The sequence below is a fragment of the Chiloscyllium plagiosum genome, unplaced genomic scaffold, assembly GCF_037043375.1.
Source record: "Chiloscyllium plagiosum isolate Xiang-an unplaced genomic scaffold, Cpla_swu_hap1 HiC_scaffold_34, whole genome shotgun sequence".
NCBI lineage: Eukaryota > Metazoa > Chordata > Chondrichthyes > Orectolobiformes > Hemiscylliidae > Chiloscyllium > Chiloscyllium plagiosum.
Genome location: NW_028270172.1, coordinates 35,035,938 through 35,054,155, shown reverse-complemented (window position 1 = coordinate 35,054,155; position 18,218 = coordinate 35,035,938). Strand labels below are relative to the sequence as shown.

Below are 18,218 nucleotides of genomic sequence, written 5' to 3'. Positions count from 1 at the left end.
ATTGTGCAATATCCATGCCATTCAAACTAATGGGACTAGAATCACATTATAGCCAATACAGAAAAGGAAAGTTCATGTTCTGCAAATAACGGGCTACATTTTTCAATCTAATTAAAGCTAATTTATGTTGAAGAAACACGTGTTATAGCCAAACCAACTATACATGACTGACCCAGCTAGCTCAGAACCAGTTCCTAGAGTGAACAGAATCCCTGATACTCTTGTTTATATCTGTCAGCCAGGGCGCCCTATTTGGGGCTGTTAACCTGGACAAGTCAGGGAACTCATTCTGAGGTCCACCTGACTGACCTTGTTCCAATCACTGCAGATATTGGTGTATTATAGGTAGCTTCACAACAGGTGATGTCATCCAGTCCTACATTCGTCAGCTGAACAGCAGCAAAACTTCAGAGGACTGGCATTTTTAAACCTTTATGCATAAATTTCACTCTACTACAGGCATACATTTCTTCAGAATGCAAATATAGTCAACCTCTGCTCAATCCCAAACTCCCTGCAGAAAATGTTGACATAATTCTACGTACAGTGTTTGTTTGCACTGATTTACAACCATCTGCATTCCAAAGTGTTCATTCAGTCATTGCTTGACATCTTATAGTGAGCTACTGAAATCGATGACCTTGAAATTACATCTCTCAGTTTTCAAACCACATTAACTGCAAACATTTACTTGTATTTACAACTTTCAGCAGTGCGCAAGAAGTACATTTATCGTTTATTTGAAAGATAAACTGCAAGGTTGAAGTTTGAATTGCTATGCTTCAAGAAAAAAAGAAGATTTTTTTTAACAACTCTAAGGAAAAGTGGAACTGTGTACTTTCTCTCTGGTGACTGGAAGAGAAATAAAAGAAAAAAATGAAAACTTCTAACTCAGTCCAAGACCTAGGTCTAATTAACTGGCTACATTGAAGATCACCATAGTTGATGACAACATGAAAGTACCACCAAAAACTAAAAAGAACTGTGAGATAGTCACCTATTTCCCTCACTCCCCATAGGTTACATTTTTGATTCACAGACTTTGTTCCTTTTTGACTATATTTTCTACCCAGATATTCCTGAAAATCTATTTGTCTTATCTGTCTTGTCCATTCTTATTTGTCAATAAGCATGCCCATATTTGGATTGAAAGGGGGGTAATAGCTTATGTTTAAATGTTAGTGTTTAATAATCCATTTTGCCAAATGTTAGAGAATGAGCTTGTTATGCCTGTTAACTTTTTCATTGAAAGCTGATGTAAGTTTTTTTTAATCTTAGATAGTCGTCATAGGTGAGTATTATAAAAGTGTGGAAATAGGCCCTTCAGCCCAACAAGTTCACACTGACCCCCTGAAGAATAACCCACCCAGACCCATTCCCCAACTCTACTCCTCTATGTTTACCTCTGACTAATACACCTAACTTACACAACTATGGACAATTTAGCATCGCCGATTCACCTAACCTATGTATTTTTGGATTGTAGGAGGAAACTGGAGCACCTGGAGGAAACCCACATCGACACAGGGAAAATGTGCAAACTCCACACAGACAGTCGCCCAAGGCTGGAATCGAACTCAGGTCCCTGGTGCTGTGAGGCAGCATTGCTAACCACTGAGCCACTGTGCCTAGTGATTAAATGTCCATATTTCTTATCTGTGACAGGTCATGGAATAGCAGGGCATGTAATCATCAGAAAGCACCTAACAAGAAATGAAGCTTGAAACAAAAGCACAAAGGAATTCCTCAGCTTGGAAGCTATGAAGGAAAAAAACTCCTTAGTTCAAGAAAACAAATCTTAGAACTCTTTCTAAGACCTGCATGAAGTGTCTGATTATTTTAAACAAATAATTACAGGGATTGTTATTGTTTATTAATATTGGATAAATTAGTTAGAGATACTATAATTAATTTTTACAATCTATTATATTCCTCCCCCTACTCTCCCTTAATGTCTCCACCCAGTGCCTATTTCCTCCCTTAACCATTCATTCTCCCCAAAACAATTCTCCATTATTTCTCACCTCCCTCTCTGCTCTCTATCTCCCCACTTACTCTCTGCACACAGTTTATTGTTCTTTTTCAACCAGCCTCTCTCTCGCCTTCAAATCCCAATCCCCTCTCACTCCTCCTTAATCCTCTCAACATACCTCTCTCCTCAACTGCCCAACCTTTCTCTCTTTCCTTATATGCCAGCAACTCTCATCTTGAGCCCTACTCAGGTGAGGGGATGAACAAACCAAAGGTTGCTTTGAAAAAGTTGATTCTAGTTTACTCAGCATGGGAGCCACAGAGGTTTATGATAAAGGAAGGAGGCAGTGAGGTAAGTGGGTTTGGGAAACCACATGACTAGCAGGATGGAAAACAGCTTCAGGCCAGAACGTTTCCAGCAATGTTCAAGGGCAGCCTTGAATATCGGATGTCAAGTCCCAGCATGGAAAAGGGATTTGTTGGAGATTTTAAGGGTGAGATGACCTGCAACATTGTGATTCTGAATCATATATTGTGGGGTAGATGGATCCTTTATCTTCACTTTACCTTTTATATAGGATTTTCAGTTTTCATAGGCGGGATGTTGGGGATAAAGTGCCCTGGGCTGTGGGGTCTTCTGCCAAAACCCTGTCGAATTCCTTGTTGTGAATGACAAGCTACAGGTGGTGGGAGTGATGCAGGTCTTCTCTGCCATCCTGGGTTATTTTCTCCCTGAACTCCAGGATCTCAATGTCCAACTAGATAAGGGATGTTTGACACAGCAACAATAAAGGTACAGCAATAGAGTTTCAAATCTGCGTGGATTGTAGTTGGAGAGGAACATACAAGTGGTGGTATTCGCAGTTATCTATTACCTTTGGCTTTCAAGGTGGTAGAGATCTCAGAATTGAAAGGTGTTTATTGAAGGAGCCTTGCAAGTTGTGAGCTTCTGTATTTTATTACATACTTATAACCTTAATTCCCTACGTTCATGGGATTACATTTTTGGCTTTTTGTTTTTCACCTCCCCTCTCCTCTAATTAAGCATCCCTTGTGTGTACCCCACAACTGGTCTCCATGGAAGAGATGGCATCAGAAGGGAGGGTACCAAGTCAGTTGAATAGGTGGGATGAAGAGAGCTCTTGGGAAACATTTGAAAATAGTAGCAAGGTTTGATCTATCATAACCTGTAAGACAATACATTTGAGGCCAGCAAATACAAATTTACTCAGCTGTAATCACTTTCAAACATTTGACTCATGGATCATTATTGTCTGCAATGAGGACTCAGACCAAATTATTTGATTATAAATGACTGGCTCATATATCTGGAGTACCACCGAATGGAAAGGTTGCTTTTTCCAATATTTCAGGAACAGAATATGAGTTAGGGAGAGAGGGAAAATATTGGAAAAATAGTCACAAATAAAGTATTACTGCTCAAACTTACCCTTCTTCATCAAAAATGATCTTCTTATAAATTTTTCAGGTTTCAGAAAATGGAAGAGCAAATAAATGCTTGTTGCACAAACAAATGCAAATCCAATTCCTTCAACAATTCTGTATCCAATAGGGTACACTGGAAATTGGCAAAATAAGGAACAGGTAAAATTAAGAATGGATAATGGAAACCTTCAGATTAATGTGAGCCTTTAATTTCTTCACAGTCACAGGTTTGTGCATTCCCCATTTCCAGAACCTGAACATACAATCCAGGGTTATGCTTCAGGGGTTACTCTATACATTGACTTTCAGAAGTATAAAACTGATGACAATCTGCATCTTTTGCTGGAAATAAAGGATCCAATAAATTGGGTGATGTTTTTGACTACGCAACAACAGTAACTATACTAAAAAAGTAACCAATTGGCTCTAAAGCACTTTGACACATCCTGCTGACATGTCAGATGTTCTGTAAACTAAAGCACTGCAGAGTGTTGCTGAAGTGCAGGTTCATATTTGCTTGAAAGTGGAGTCACGGGTAGACAGGATAGTGAAGAGGGTGTATCGTATGCTTTTCTTTACTGGTGAGAGCACTGAGCATAGGAGTTGGGAGGTCATGTTGCTACTATACATTGGTAGGCCACTTTTGGTATATTGTGCGCAATTTAGTTTCCTCCCTATAGGATGTTGTGAAACTTGAAAAGGTCCAGAAAAGATTTACAAGGTTTTTGCCAAGGTTGGAGGATTTCTGCAATACAGAGAGGCTGCATAGGTTGGGGCTGTTTTCTCTGGAGTGTCGGAGGCTGAGGGGTGACTTTCTACAGGTATATAAAATCTTGAGGGGCTTGGACAGGGTAAATAATTAAGGTATTCTCCCTCAGTTGGGGGAGTCCAGAAGTAGAGGACATAGGTTTAGGGTGAGAGGGGAAAGATTTAAAAAGGGACCAAAGAGGCAACTTTTTCACGAAAAGGGTGGTGCATATATGGAATAAGCTGCCAGAGGAAGTGAAGGAGGGTGGTATAATTACAACATTTAAAAGGCATCTGGATGGATACATGAATAGAAAAGTTTAGAAGGCGATGGGCCAAGTGCTGGCAAATGGAACTAGATTAATTTAGGATATCTGGTCAGCATGGAGGAGTGGACCGAAGGATCTGTATCCATGCTGTACATCTCCATGACTTGATGACTTACTATAAATGAATGGTACTGATAAAAAAATTACATTCCGAGAAAATCAAACTACAGCAAAAGTGCAAAAGACCATCGTTAATAAGGTCTATATAACATTTCTAATACCAATCACGTATAATTCCACAATTAGTGGATAATATATTGTGTGTTGTGACATAATAAAGTAGGTGTCTTACTAGATCTCTGACCTATATTGACCTAGAGTGTGTTAGGAAGATTAGTGTTGATGAAAATCATTATAATTAACTAGATTTTTGCTCCAAAGGGGAGATTTACATTTTTTGTGTAATGGACATCATTCACGGTGACTTGCCTCTTCAGCATCTTGCTGCTTGGGCTTCACCATGACCAATGGGTGTGCTTTCCTGCTGTTAGATTATGCCAGATACCATTAGATTTGCTAAACTGGGCAAATCTGAAGAGAGGTCATACTGGACTTGAAACATTAAGTTTATTTCCTTCTTGACAGATGCTGCCAGACTTATTGAGTTTCTTTAGCATTTTCTGTGTTTGTTTCTCCCATTAAAGATTCTTCTTTCAACTGAGATTAAAACAGACGACAACATCATTCACACATTTTTCTGTTTGCCGCAACTTCTGCATATATTCAGAGGCTACATCACATGTTTTTGATGTCTTGATGACCTTGTAAGATACTATAAAGCTACAAATTGTTAAACTTTTCTTTACAATTGTCGGGACAGCAAAGACTTAGGTTGCAGTCTCACCCAGCCTTCAAACTTTTGTTTGTATCAGAAACGTGGGCTGCTGTGTAAACATAAGAGCAAAAAACCTACCTGGATCTACGATACAGAAGAGGGCTGCAATCGACAGAATGATAAAGGTGAGCATTTGGAACAACATAAAAACAGCAGTAAGTTGTGTGTGACGCTTGTGAACTAGAAATACAAGTGGATGGGATACATTTCAGATTATTGAAAAATCAAAGAGTTTAAGAATATTGTTAAGTGCACAAAATTGTCATATCATAGAATCCAGAGAAGGTGCATTTATTACCTCTGTATTTCCGCAAGGCAAAAAAGACTAAGAAATTTTCTGCAATGAAAGTTGTTGTTGTGCTAACCACAGCCATAACAGATGCCATGAGAGAGTCTTCATGGAGTAAAACGAACTCTGAAATAGGAAACCAAAAATTAGTCAGTTTCAATATAAATCATGGAAATTATAGGTTACAAACAAATCTGCAGAAACTACCTGAGATTCCTCAAACCAGTTTTTCACTTGAAATATTCTTCCTACTCTTTTGTTTTTTTTTAGGATTTGATCTGGTTACAATTGAATTTTCAACATTGTGTTGTTCTGGGTACGTGTGGATATTCTGCATTCTTTAAGCATAGATGGAAGGAACTAATCTCCTGTGAAGGTACAAGTATAATGGAGGGACTATTTTGTGTGGTTGAAGGAAAACAAAATGGCCTAGGTATTCTGATCAGTAAAGAGTCATTTCAGAGTCAAAAAGGATGGTGCTGGAAAAGCACAGCAGGTTAGGCAGAATTCTTGGAGCAGGAGACTCGACGTTTTGGGGTAAGCACTCCTGTTAAGGGCTTATGCCCAAAACATCAACTCTCCTGCACCTTGGATGCTGCCTGACCTGCTGCGCTTTTCCAATGCCACCATTTTTGACTCTGATTCTCCAGCATGTGCAATCTTCACTTTCTCAGAGTCATTTCAGCAGTGTGGCAAAATTTAGAGGCTGTAATGGAAACCTTTTGTTGTATAGTTACAGCTGTGATGTTCTACAGACTATTTTTACAGATCAGATGTTAAAAAAGATGAAGAAGGATTATAAGCAATGTTGGCCTACTAAAGACTGAAAGCGGAATAATGTGAGAGCCCTGAAGGTGGGTTATATCGAAACATTGGCTTCTCCACCTCCTGATGCTGCCTGGCTTGCTATGTTCTTCCAGCCTTCTGCCTGTCTATTTTTAATGAAGAAATGGCAGACATGTTAAATTACTTTGCCTCAGTATTTACAGAAGAAAATGTTCCAAGGAAATTAATATTGGATTGGGAACAACGGTTGAATAAGTAAAAGAAGGGAATGAGGAAATTAATGAAATTAAAGAGTGACCAATCCCTGGGACCTGACAGTTTCCATTCAAAGCTGTTAAAGGAAGTAGGGGTTCACATTGTAGACATTCTAACTATAATCGTTCAGCGTTCACCAGATACAGGAGTCATTCCTCTGGCTTAGAAAATTGCACACATTACTCCACTTTTTAAGAAAGGCAAAAGAGGAGAACCAAGTTACTCTAATATCTGTGGTGAGAAAATCAAGGATGAGATAACTGAACACCTCAAATTTTCAGTTGATCATAGAGAGAACACATGGATTCATGACAGGTAAATGATGCCTGACAAACCTCACTGAATATTTTTTGAAGGTGTGCCTCAGGGATTGAACAGGAGAATGTCTATGGATATTGTTTATATGGACTTCCAGAAAGCATTTGATAGATTTCCACGTAAGAGACAGTTAACGAAGTCCATGGAGTTGAGTGAAAATTATGGACATAGCTGAAAAATTAGTTGAGTAGCAGGTGATAAGGCAGAATAAAAGGGTAAGTACTCAAATAGGCAAAGCATGACCAGTGGTGTCCCACAGGTTGTGTGTTGGGCTTCAATTATTCACATATTTATGAAATGATTTAGATAATGGCATAGAAAGTCATATATCCAAATCTGTGTCATCAAAGTCAGACAGCATTGTAGGCAGTATAGATGATAGCATAAAATAACAAAGGGATATTGACAGACTAAATGAATTGTAAAAGCTGTGGAAATGGAGTTCAATGCAAGCAAATGTTATGGACCAGACCAAGAGCCCTCAAAGCATGTCAAAGAGATAGCCTAGACCCTGACCTATTCTTATTTTAAAGGCAAGTGCCAGACATTGACTTGTAGATGCAATTTGATTGGTCAAAATATAAGGCTCGAAGCACAACATTTTATTCATAGACTATAACCTAATGTGACTTGCAAAATAAGAGATTAATGGCTGCTACAACACTTCTCATGTTAAGTCGATTATATCTCCAGGCATAATGGCCTCTGCTCTTTTTTTCAGTTATGCTGGCTCAATTTTGAAACAAACATGAATCTACAAAAGTGGACTTAACCCTTCAGACACATACACTTACTCCCTGTATTTGGTACCAGCGGATGAGTGTAATCAAGAGGGTAACCCCAGATCCCATTTCTTTTACCCACTGACTGATCTGATTTGATTGTGGGGTTCTTTGTACTCGACAAAAAGGAGGGGCATTTGCATTTTTTTGTTATCCATCGGACTTTTGTGACCTTGTACCCCATGGACAATGAGGATTTGGTGTAAGCACTACTGATTTGCATTGGTCTTAAAATCCAACCTTCAGCAATCTTCCGTCTATGCTGCATATGTGCAGCTGCAGATCAACGCAGAAGGTACCCATTACACAGTCCACTCAACTTGTCCATTCAAAGAATCCTCATATGCATGTGACTGCACAAACAAAACAAGGGCACCACAGACTGAAATGAATTGGCCATGCACGTCAAAATAAAACTGAGGAACTATTGCATGTAGTTCATTAAAATGAATTAGGATCACAAAAAAAACATACCATCAACGATGATCAAATGTGACTTCTCTTTCTGGCTGATCCCGTTCCTTATCACACAAGTATACAGCTCGCAATTAATTTGTTGTTGAATGTTAACAATCAGTGTTCTGTTGCCATCTGACAGTTTATATATTTCATTACTTTGAATTCGATTACCTTCTTTAAACCACCAAATTGCGGTTGCGCCCCCATTTTCCACATGACAATTAAGATAAACAGTACTCAGATCATCGTCAATATGCTGAATTATTATTGGCTGATTCAAAACTTCTGTTTCAAAGAGAAAAATCACTTGAAGGCAATGAACACTATGCGTGTTTATCTTGTAACAACATGAAAAATATCAGGAGCAAAATTCAATTAATAACCAGGAATGGAAATCACAGGACATATTTGCAAAGATAAATTATGAGAGATAAACAAAGGCTAGATTTCTATCTTGGATTGAATGCTAGATCAATGTATTACCAAAAAAAAACCACAAAGTTTGAGAATCCTTAAAAATGGATATAGGAAAAGTGATGACAATCAACCTGTACTCATTGCTTCTGATGTAGGCAACATACAAACATCATGCAAGTGCATGGTTGCATGCTTAAGCAAGGAAACAAAATTGAGGGGCTCATGAAAATTAAAGTCAGTCTGGATATCATAAAGACTTCTAAACGATGTGGTGGATTTTTCCTGGAGCAAATGCTAAAAATCTATCTACAAACTTGATAAAATTGCGAAAGTGCACAATATGGCAGGGATCAGACTTCCAAGATTTTGTGATGCTGTACTAGAGATACTGATATAGGATGTGGAAATTTGAAAAGATGTAATCTATTCCATAGGGATCTAACAGGCAGTGTCAGTCATAGGTTCATGTTTATATTCCCTAGATGCAATGGTCATCATCACGATTAGGATGGGCAAGACCCAGGCTTTGGGAAGTATAAGGCTGAAACTGTTAAAGATGACAGTATATGTACACACACCCAAAATTCCTCTTCACATCCTACTTGCCCTTCATCCCACAATCTCTTCTGCTGTAAAATGGTATTCTGTCACAATGTCTGAAATTTGAAACCACTCACTATTTTGAAAAAGAAACAATTAATCAATCAATCAGTAGGCTATTGAAACAAAAACAGAAATTGCCAGAAAAGCTCAGCAGGTCTGGCAGCACCCTTCCTCAGAACTCAGCAGGCTATTGAGCTTGTTAAAGAAGCAATTAACTGCAATTTTACATCACCCACCACTTCTCAGTAGTCACATGAGAAAAACATGAGGGGCAATTCACACCAGAAAAAGATGGCACAAGAGTTGATACAAAGGCCTTCAAATGAGACTGTGGATACTTGAAGCAGTAGAGTCTGCTGCTAAATGGGGTTAGACATGTTATTCTTAGACTTTATTCAGTTTTTATAGACTGACGTTACAAAGTAGAAGAGAGTGAGAGAAAAGGAAGCCTGGTGGCTGGATTACCTTAGTGGATGAGAAACTGGAACCCACTCTTCTCATTAAAAATGAGCACTGTGGATGAAGGTCTTCAATGAAGAGGAAATGAGGAGAAAACAAAATGCTAGCTTGTCCAGGAACAAGCGAGTTAAGTGAGGGCCCTGCTGCTGCACCGTGCTCAAAACAAGACAGACAATGGCAATAGCCAGTCCATTGTAGGAGAAAACATTATTCTACACAGTCTATTGGCTTTAGCTTTTAGAGCTTTACACATGGTGTCTCTTGAGGGAGACAGTGACCTCCTTTTGTGAATTGCTGGCTGAGGAGAGCAGTTCAACTTGCAATGATAGCAAATCTATGCCTGCCATTCTCGATGTCTGGCCACTAACTTCTTTGCATCAGGGTCATTCCAGACATAAGCCTCAAGAGGTGAACCTTGAGCTTTGGCTCATTACTGCATTAAAAAGTAGTCATGGTTGGGCAAGCTAATTCTTCATCTCATTTACTTCTGAGGATGTTAATATCAGTCAAGCTGAACAATCCAGGTGTTTCATATGTATTGCTAGATTTCCTCAACAAAGTTTGATATGCTACACTCACATGGGTCTCAAGACTCCATCTAACTAACTTGTCAATCAGAAAATATTTTCTTCCATCACTGTTCAACTTATGCATGACTGACACCAAAGGACCACACAGGTGTGCGCCAACTATCTTGGGTAGTCATAACTCTTACATCTTTAGGCACTACCAGATGTTCTATCAATCAAGACCATTTGTGGGCAGCACGGTGGCACAGTGGTTAGCACTGCTGCCTCACAGCGCCAGAGACCCAGGTTCAGTTCCCGCCTCAGGCGACTGACTGTGTGGAGTTTGCACGTTCTCCCCGTGTCTGCGTGGGTTTCCTCCGGGTGCTCCGGTTTCCTCCCACAGTCCAAAAATGTGCAGGTCAGGTGAATTGGCCATGCTAAATTGCCCGTAGTGTTAGGTAAGGGGCAAATGTATGGGTGGGTTGCGCTTCGGCGGGTCGGTGTGGACTTGTTGGCCCGAAGGGCCTGTTTCCACACTGTAAAGTAATCTAATCTAAATTGGAGGGCTGGTTTCTTGGAGCGAAGGAATATCTACTGAATGTATTGCTTCATGATTCTGGGTGAGAAATCTGTCACCAGAGGCTAAGATGCATTACAATGTGAACCACACATCGACCAAGTCCATTATTGAGCTGACCACTGTTTGGCTCATTCAAATAAGATAGTGATGCTTGGATGATGGAGGCAGCTGTCTCCAGTATTATCCAGCTCATACATCACCATTCATAGGGGCTGTTGTGAGGCAGAGGTAGAGTCCTTGGACCGGGAGGGCCAGGTTAAAGTCCCACCTGCTCCAGAGGTGTGTAATAATATCTCTAAACAGGTGAATTTAGAAAATTCATTAAATTAATTTTTTTATCATTAATCATCATAGTCTACTACACCTTCTGTAATCTGGTGAGCCAGAGACAGGGTAAGCTATTACAGAGGATGATATAATGGAAGAAACTAAATCATCTGATCATAAGTCTGAGCAGAAGTATGGGAACAAGGGGGAGAGAAAAGTGAAACATGTTATACACCAGGCTTTGGAAGGCAGAGAGCTATGGAAGCCTCTCAATGTAACTTTTACTGAGGTACTTGGAATTCAAACAAAAATATTTTTGCCACACACACTTCATTTTATAGGATGTAGGACATAATCTAAGATGGGTCCACATGAGAAAACCTCATTCGATAGATGTCAAATATTCTAAATCCAAACCACAAGATAAGATACCACAAGTTAAACAAATGAAACTGTCTGTATTAAACATCAGTGTGTGGACTTTTCTTATCATTCACAGGATGAGGGTGTCACTGGCTCGGCCAACATTTATTGCCCATCCCTAATTTGCCCTGAGGGTAAATAAAAGTCAACCACACTGCCTTCAGTCTAGATTCACATGTAGGCCAGACCATGTATGGGTGGCAATTTCCTTCCCGAAAGACATCAGTTGGGTTTTTCCTGACAAGCAATGGATTCATGGCCATCATGAAACTCTTAATTCCAGACTTACATTGAATTCAAATTTCATCATCTGCCATAACGGGATTCAAAACTAGGTCTCTGGGGATCAATGTGGACTTCAACAGTTTCCTCATTTCCCCTTCCCCCACCTCACCCTAGTTCCAAACTTCCAGCTCAGCACTGTCCCCATGACTTGTCTGGACTTGTCCTACCTGCCTATCTCCTTTTCCACCTATCCACTCCAACCTCTCCTCCCTGACCTATCACCTTCATCCCCTCCCCCACTCACCTATTGTACTCTATGCTACTTTCTCCCCACCTCCACCCTCCTCTAGCTTATCTCTCCACACTTCAGGCTCACTGCCTTTATTCCTGATGAAGGGCTTTTGCCCGAAACGTCGATTTCGAAGCTCCTTGGATGATGCCTGAACTGCTGTGCTCTTCCAGCACCACTAATCCAGAATCCCACAAGGCACTTGCTGTTCTGGCTTTATCATTGAATGTACCATATTGCATTCCCAAATGGATACAGAAACCTTCTAACCAGCACTGATCAGCTCGCCTTGCCACTGAGCAGACACTAACTGATAAGCCAACACTTGGTTCACTGTGCAGAAATGGCTGAAGTGGGAATAAGCAGATTGCACATTTCCCATTCTGCCCCCTTGGCCCTGTCAGAATCTAAAATCCAGCCATGAGACAATGACTGAAAGTTTTCATTGCACCACAAACAGAAATGACCCAAGATCTGAACTGAAAGCTCAGCCTGTTGCCACTCAAGCTCAGCCATCACAGTTGCAGATATTTGTGTTTAAAATGATTTGATGGGTTTAAAAGCGATCTAGTGCTGTGTCCTCCAACACAATACCAGAATTGCTGAATTGTCAGCTTGGTGACTATCAATAAGGCCACAAAATATGTATCTCCAAGGTAGTTAATTATAGTACAAGTGGTTATTTCTGGGCACCAGTGTCACTTCTGTGATGTCTATTTTAAGATCTAACTGAACAATATCCTAAACAGTTAGTTGATTTCCTGATTATAACATCATTAGCTTCCAAGAAACACCATGTGATCCAAGGTTGCCAAGGGGAGGACAAACAAAGCAGCAAAAAGTAAATTGAAAGCTAATTGTAGTGGTGGGTTCCAGCTTGTTATTAATTAGATTAGATTACTTACAGTGTGGAAACAGGCCCTTCGGCCCAACAAGTCCACACCGCCCCGCCGAAGCGCAACCCACCCATACCCCTACCCCTACATTTACCCCTAACCTAACACTACGGGCAATTTAGCATGGCCAATTCACCTGACCTGCACATCTTTTGGATTGTGGGAGGAAACCGGAGCACCCGGAGGAAACCCACGCAGACACGGGGAGAACGTGCAAACTCCACACAGTCAGTCGCCTGAGGCGGGAATTGAACCCGGGTCTCTGGCGCTGTGAGGCAGCAGTGCTAACCACTGTGCCACCGTGCCGCCCATTAAAACTTGGTTCCCTGACTGGGAATCGAACCCGGGCCGCAGCGGTGAGAGCGCCGAATCCTAACCACTAGACCACCAGGGAGTGATAATTCAGAACACAAGGAGTGTGTGTGTGATTGGAAGCAAGCAAGCCTCTCCAGAAATTGATTGGTTTTCTGTTATCAGCTTAGGATAGATTCTTCCATTGAGGCAGTTCCCTGAAAATAAAGCAAAGACTTATTTCTGGGAGTAAGACAGCTGGAAAGTTCAGTGCACTGAAGACAGGATGAACAAGGTACTACAGACTGGATAAGAACATAAGAACTAGGAGCAATAGTCGGCCATCTGGCCCTTCAAGCCTGCTCCACCGTTCCATAAGATAAAGGCTGATCTTTTTTGTGGTCTCAATTCCTCTCACTGTAGCCCTTAATTCCTTCATTGCTCAAAAAAAAAATCTATCTTACCATTAACAACATTTACTGAAGTAGCGTCAATTACTTCACTGGGTAAGGAATTCCATAGATTCTCAACTCTCTGGGTGAAGAAGTTCCTTCTCAAATCAGTCCAAAATCTGCTCCCCCTAATTTTGAAGCTATGCCCTCTTGTCCTAGTTTCACCTGACAGTGGAAACATCCTCTCTATTTCCATCTTATCTATTCCCTTCATAATTTTATATGTTTATTTTGATTAGATTGGAATTATCTACAGTGTGGAAACAGGCCATTTGGCCCAACAAGTCTACACCAACCCTCCAAAGAGTAACCCACCCAGACCCATCTCCCGCTGACTAATGCACCTAACACTATGGGAAAATTAGCATGGGCAATTCGCCTAACCTGCACATCTTTGGATTGTGGGAGGAAACTGGAGCACCCAAAGGAAACCAACGCAGACACGGGGAGAATGTGCAATCTCTACACAGTCACCCGAAGCGGAAATCAAACCCAGGTCCCTGGCGCTGTGAGGCAGCAGTGTTAACCACTGAGCCACCGTGCATAATCAACCTAGTGAACCTCCTCTGCATCCTCTCTTGTCAGTACATCCTTTTTCCAATAAGGAGACCAAAACTGCATGCAGTACTGCAGGTGTGGCTTCACTCGCACCCTGTACAGCTGCAACATAACCTCCCTGCTTTTAAACTCAATCCCTTTAGCAATGAAGGACAGAATTCCATTTATCTTTCTAATTACCTGTAGTACCTGCAGACCAACATTCTGTGATTCATGCACAAGGATACCCAGGTCCCTCTGCAGAGTACCATGCTGCAACATTTGACCATTCAAGTAATTGTGCTTTTTACTGTAACTCCTACCAAAATGGATGACTTCACAATTATTCACATTGTATTCCATTTGCCAGACCTTTGCCCACTCACTTAAACTATGTTCCTCTGCAAAGTTTCACAGTCCTCTGCACATTTTGCTCTGCCAGTCATCTTAGCATCATCTGCAAACTTTGACACACGCTACGTGGTCCCCAACTTCAAATCATCTATGTAAATGGGACAAACTGCGGTCCCAACACAGATCCCTGAGCTGCAGCACTAGATACTGATTGTCAACGAGCATAGCACTCATTTATCCCCGCTCTTAGCTTCCTGTTAGTCAACCAATCCTCTGTCCTGGTTAATGCTTTACCTGTAACACCATGTATCTTCATCTTATGCAGCAGCCTTTTGTATGGCACCTTGTCGAAGGCCTTCTGGAAATCTAGATACACCATATCTACTGGGTCCCTGTACCGTGCTTGTAATGTCTTCATAGTGTTCCAAAAGATTAGTTAAGCATGACCTGCCCTTTATGAACCCATGCTACGTCTGCCCAAGGGGACAAATTCTAATCTAGATGTCATACTATTTCTTCCTTCCTAATACATTCAAGCATCTTCCCCACCATAGAAGTTAAGCCAACTGGTCTATAATTCCCCACCTTTTGTCTACCGCCCTTTTTAAACAGTGCTAAGATCCACTGTTACTGTTTCAGTACTGCCAGAGCCCAATAAACTCTCCAGTCTTGACTTCATCGCTGGGATTCAAGTCTTTGCTCCATGTTTGGATCGAGGGGTGAGATACTGAATCAACTAATGGGCATAATACTGGACATTAATCAGTATGGTATTCGTGACCATATGTTGCAAAATGGCACTATCAACAACACCTTCCATCACTATACTGATAATTGACAATGGAGTGATGTGGTGACAATTGGTCCAGATTCAAGTTCTACCTGCCCCAAAGGTGTATAATAACTTCTGAACAGGTTGATTCCACAGGAATTAGGGGAAGGCTCTCAACTGGTTGGACCAATACAGAGTAGAAAAGAAGATTGCTGTTGGAGGTAAGTCATATCGGTCCCAGGACACTACTGCAGATTTCCTCAAGGCAGTATCCAAAGGTCAATCACTTTCAGCTGTTTCATCAATGAGTGTCCTTCAATCATAAAGCCAGAAGAGAGGATGTTCACTAAAGGTTGTTTCAATGTTCAACATCATTCACAACTGCTCAAATATTGAGTAGTCCACGTCGAAATGCAACAAGACATGGACAGTATCCAGGCTGTGTGTCAGTTAAGTGGAAGGTAACATTTGTGTCATATAGACGTAAACCAATTGAACTGTGCTGCAGATACTATACTGCCATCCTAGGATTACCTTTAAATGATAACTGTGACCAATTTCTAGTTCACAGCCTTTCTGTTCTGCTCCTGGATGTCTCTCCTTACAATGGATTTCTCACTGCTGTTGGTTGGTATTCCAAGAATGCGGTCTAATTGGTTGCAAGTGCATTATCATCTGCCCATCAAAAGCAGGAATATTTTGATTTAATTGGACTAGATTGTACAAAAGGAGATTGTGTTTCAATGATTTGTGCCCCTGTACAGCATTTGTTATTGACTCCACATAGGCCATTCACAGCAACATGGCTGATAGACAAATATAGATAGGACACAGTTGGTGTGTGTTCCTTTAAGAACATACACCAACTGTACTTTAAGGGAATGTCATCCCTTCCTGTTTATAAATGTCCTGGCTAGAAGGCACTTTAAATGACACATAAGCACAAGCACTTATACCATGCACCCTTGCAAAATCAGAAATACTGTCGAAGCCTCTGGCTCTCTCTGCCTGATCGGCATAGTCATCAGTATATGAAATAAATCCATGTGGACACCTGAACAGAGCATCAGTCACAATCCTGATGCAGTGATGGGTCGCTGACTGCGAAATTCCATCAAATCCCAAGATAAGACCTGTGGGGACTCTGGGTCAAAAAACTTGAAGGGATTCTATGTTTTTATTCTCTGTTACCATGTGTCCATCTACACAATTGGATGCAATGTTAACAGCCAGCACATCACAGATTATCATGATGGTCACTCTTGACAGCCAGTCTTTGGAGATACCAGTGTTTTGTCATCTGCATTTCTGCCTTGTCTAGTTAAACATTTTCTGCAGGAAGATACAGCCTTTCCCTCTATTTGTTTCCCTGCTGCTGTCTCCTCTCCACATGCTCTTCTTCTGCATCAGGTTGCTCACTTTGTTGGACTTTAGGGCTCATCTAAGGCAGATGCTTTCCTCCTTTCCCTTCTGACTGAACAAGGAGCCTGTCACTAGCTGAAATAAGCCCACTTTCAAACAGTGATGCTCAGCACAAATCCTGTACTGCAAAATGTAGATTGTTGCACCACCTAACTTGCCACATTCTGCGGGAAGGTCAGACATTTTTTTGGGTAGACCTACACCATGTGGATTACAACAGCTCATCAGCACTTTCTCAGGAGCAATTAGGAATGGGCAATGAATGCCAGCCTAGCCAGTGATGTAATCATCTTGGGAATGTGTAAAGGAAAGTTAACATTTATTGTGAAATCTATAAAAGCATAGGGGAACAAAGGAGTAAGGGACTGACTGAAACAAGGGGTACTTGCAAACGAACAGAAAATGTAAAAGCAAACTGACCTAACAGCAGGCTTACACAAGGCCAGTTAAACTGCCATGGCAGCAGTCAAGAAATGAGAAAAACAACTCCATATGTGGAAAGCAACTCGAATGTTCCAGGCCTCTGGTCATGCAGGTGCTGATAAGGGGAAGCGAATTATTGTATAAAGGGAGTGTGTGAAAGCTATCAAACGCCCCTTACATGAGGCGTCTTGCCAATGTTTTGGGTCCCTTTGCAAAGGTCTGAAATAAATCTTTTCTTTGCTCTTGCAAACATTTGAGTCAAGTCGATCTAATTTCCACGACAGAATGAATACAAAATGTTGAAATTAAAGGAAGTCCAAATTATGAGCACTAGCACAGTTTCCCAGTCCTGCTCAAGTCAGGCACAGTCCCATTTGCAACCTTTATATCCACCTTTGCAACATTTACAGTTAAGAAATATCAACTCCTTCTGTCCATGTTTTCTGCGTATCTACTGTATTATGGCATAGGCAGCATAAAATTGGGTCAATAGCCTTAAGAATCTTAACTGCTTATTTTTGTTTTAAATGGCTGGCAGGCTGCTAATTTCAGCACCTGCCGATTTCCATATTTTGTCATACCAGCATACTGACATAAAACTCATCACCCAACATAATGGCATAGGTACTAGAAAGTGATACCCAAGTAATGATTCACCTGGTATTAGATTAGATTAGATTAGATTAGATTAGATTACAGTGTGGAAACAGGCCCTTCGGCCCAACAAGTCCACACCGACCCGCCGAAGCGAAACCCACCCATACCCCTACCCCTACATTTACCCCTTACCTAACACTACGGGCAATTTAGTATGGCCAATTCACCTGACCCTGCACATCTTTGGACTGTGGGAGGAAACCGGAGCACCCGGAGGAAACCCACGCAGACACGGGGAGAACGTGCAAACTCCACACAGTCAGTCGCCTGAGGCGGGAATTTGAACCCGGGTCTCTGGCGCTGTGAGGCAGCAGTGCTAACCACTGTGCCACCGTGCCGCCCACTGGGACAGTGGCAAGTAAAAAGCAAATTAATCGGGGAAAAAAGTAATGAGATTATAAATTACAAGCATGAAGACATGGAAA

At 41.1% G+C, this 18,218-nt stretch overlaps 1 non-coding gene across 1 annotated transcript; it reads right to left on the bottom strand.

The window, feature by feature from the left end:
- Positions 1-13,207: 13,207 nt before the first annotated feature.
- On the bottom strand, positions 13,208-13,279 carry trnae-cuc (transfer RNA glutamic acid (anticodon CUC)). The gene has a single exon. It is a non-coding gene; the product is annotated as a tRNA-Glu (tRNA).
- Positions 13,280-18,218: the final 4,939 nt, after the last annotated feature.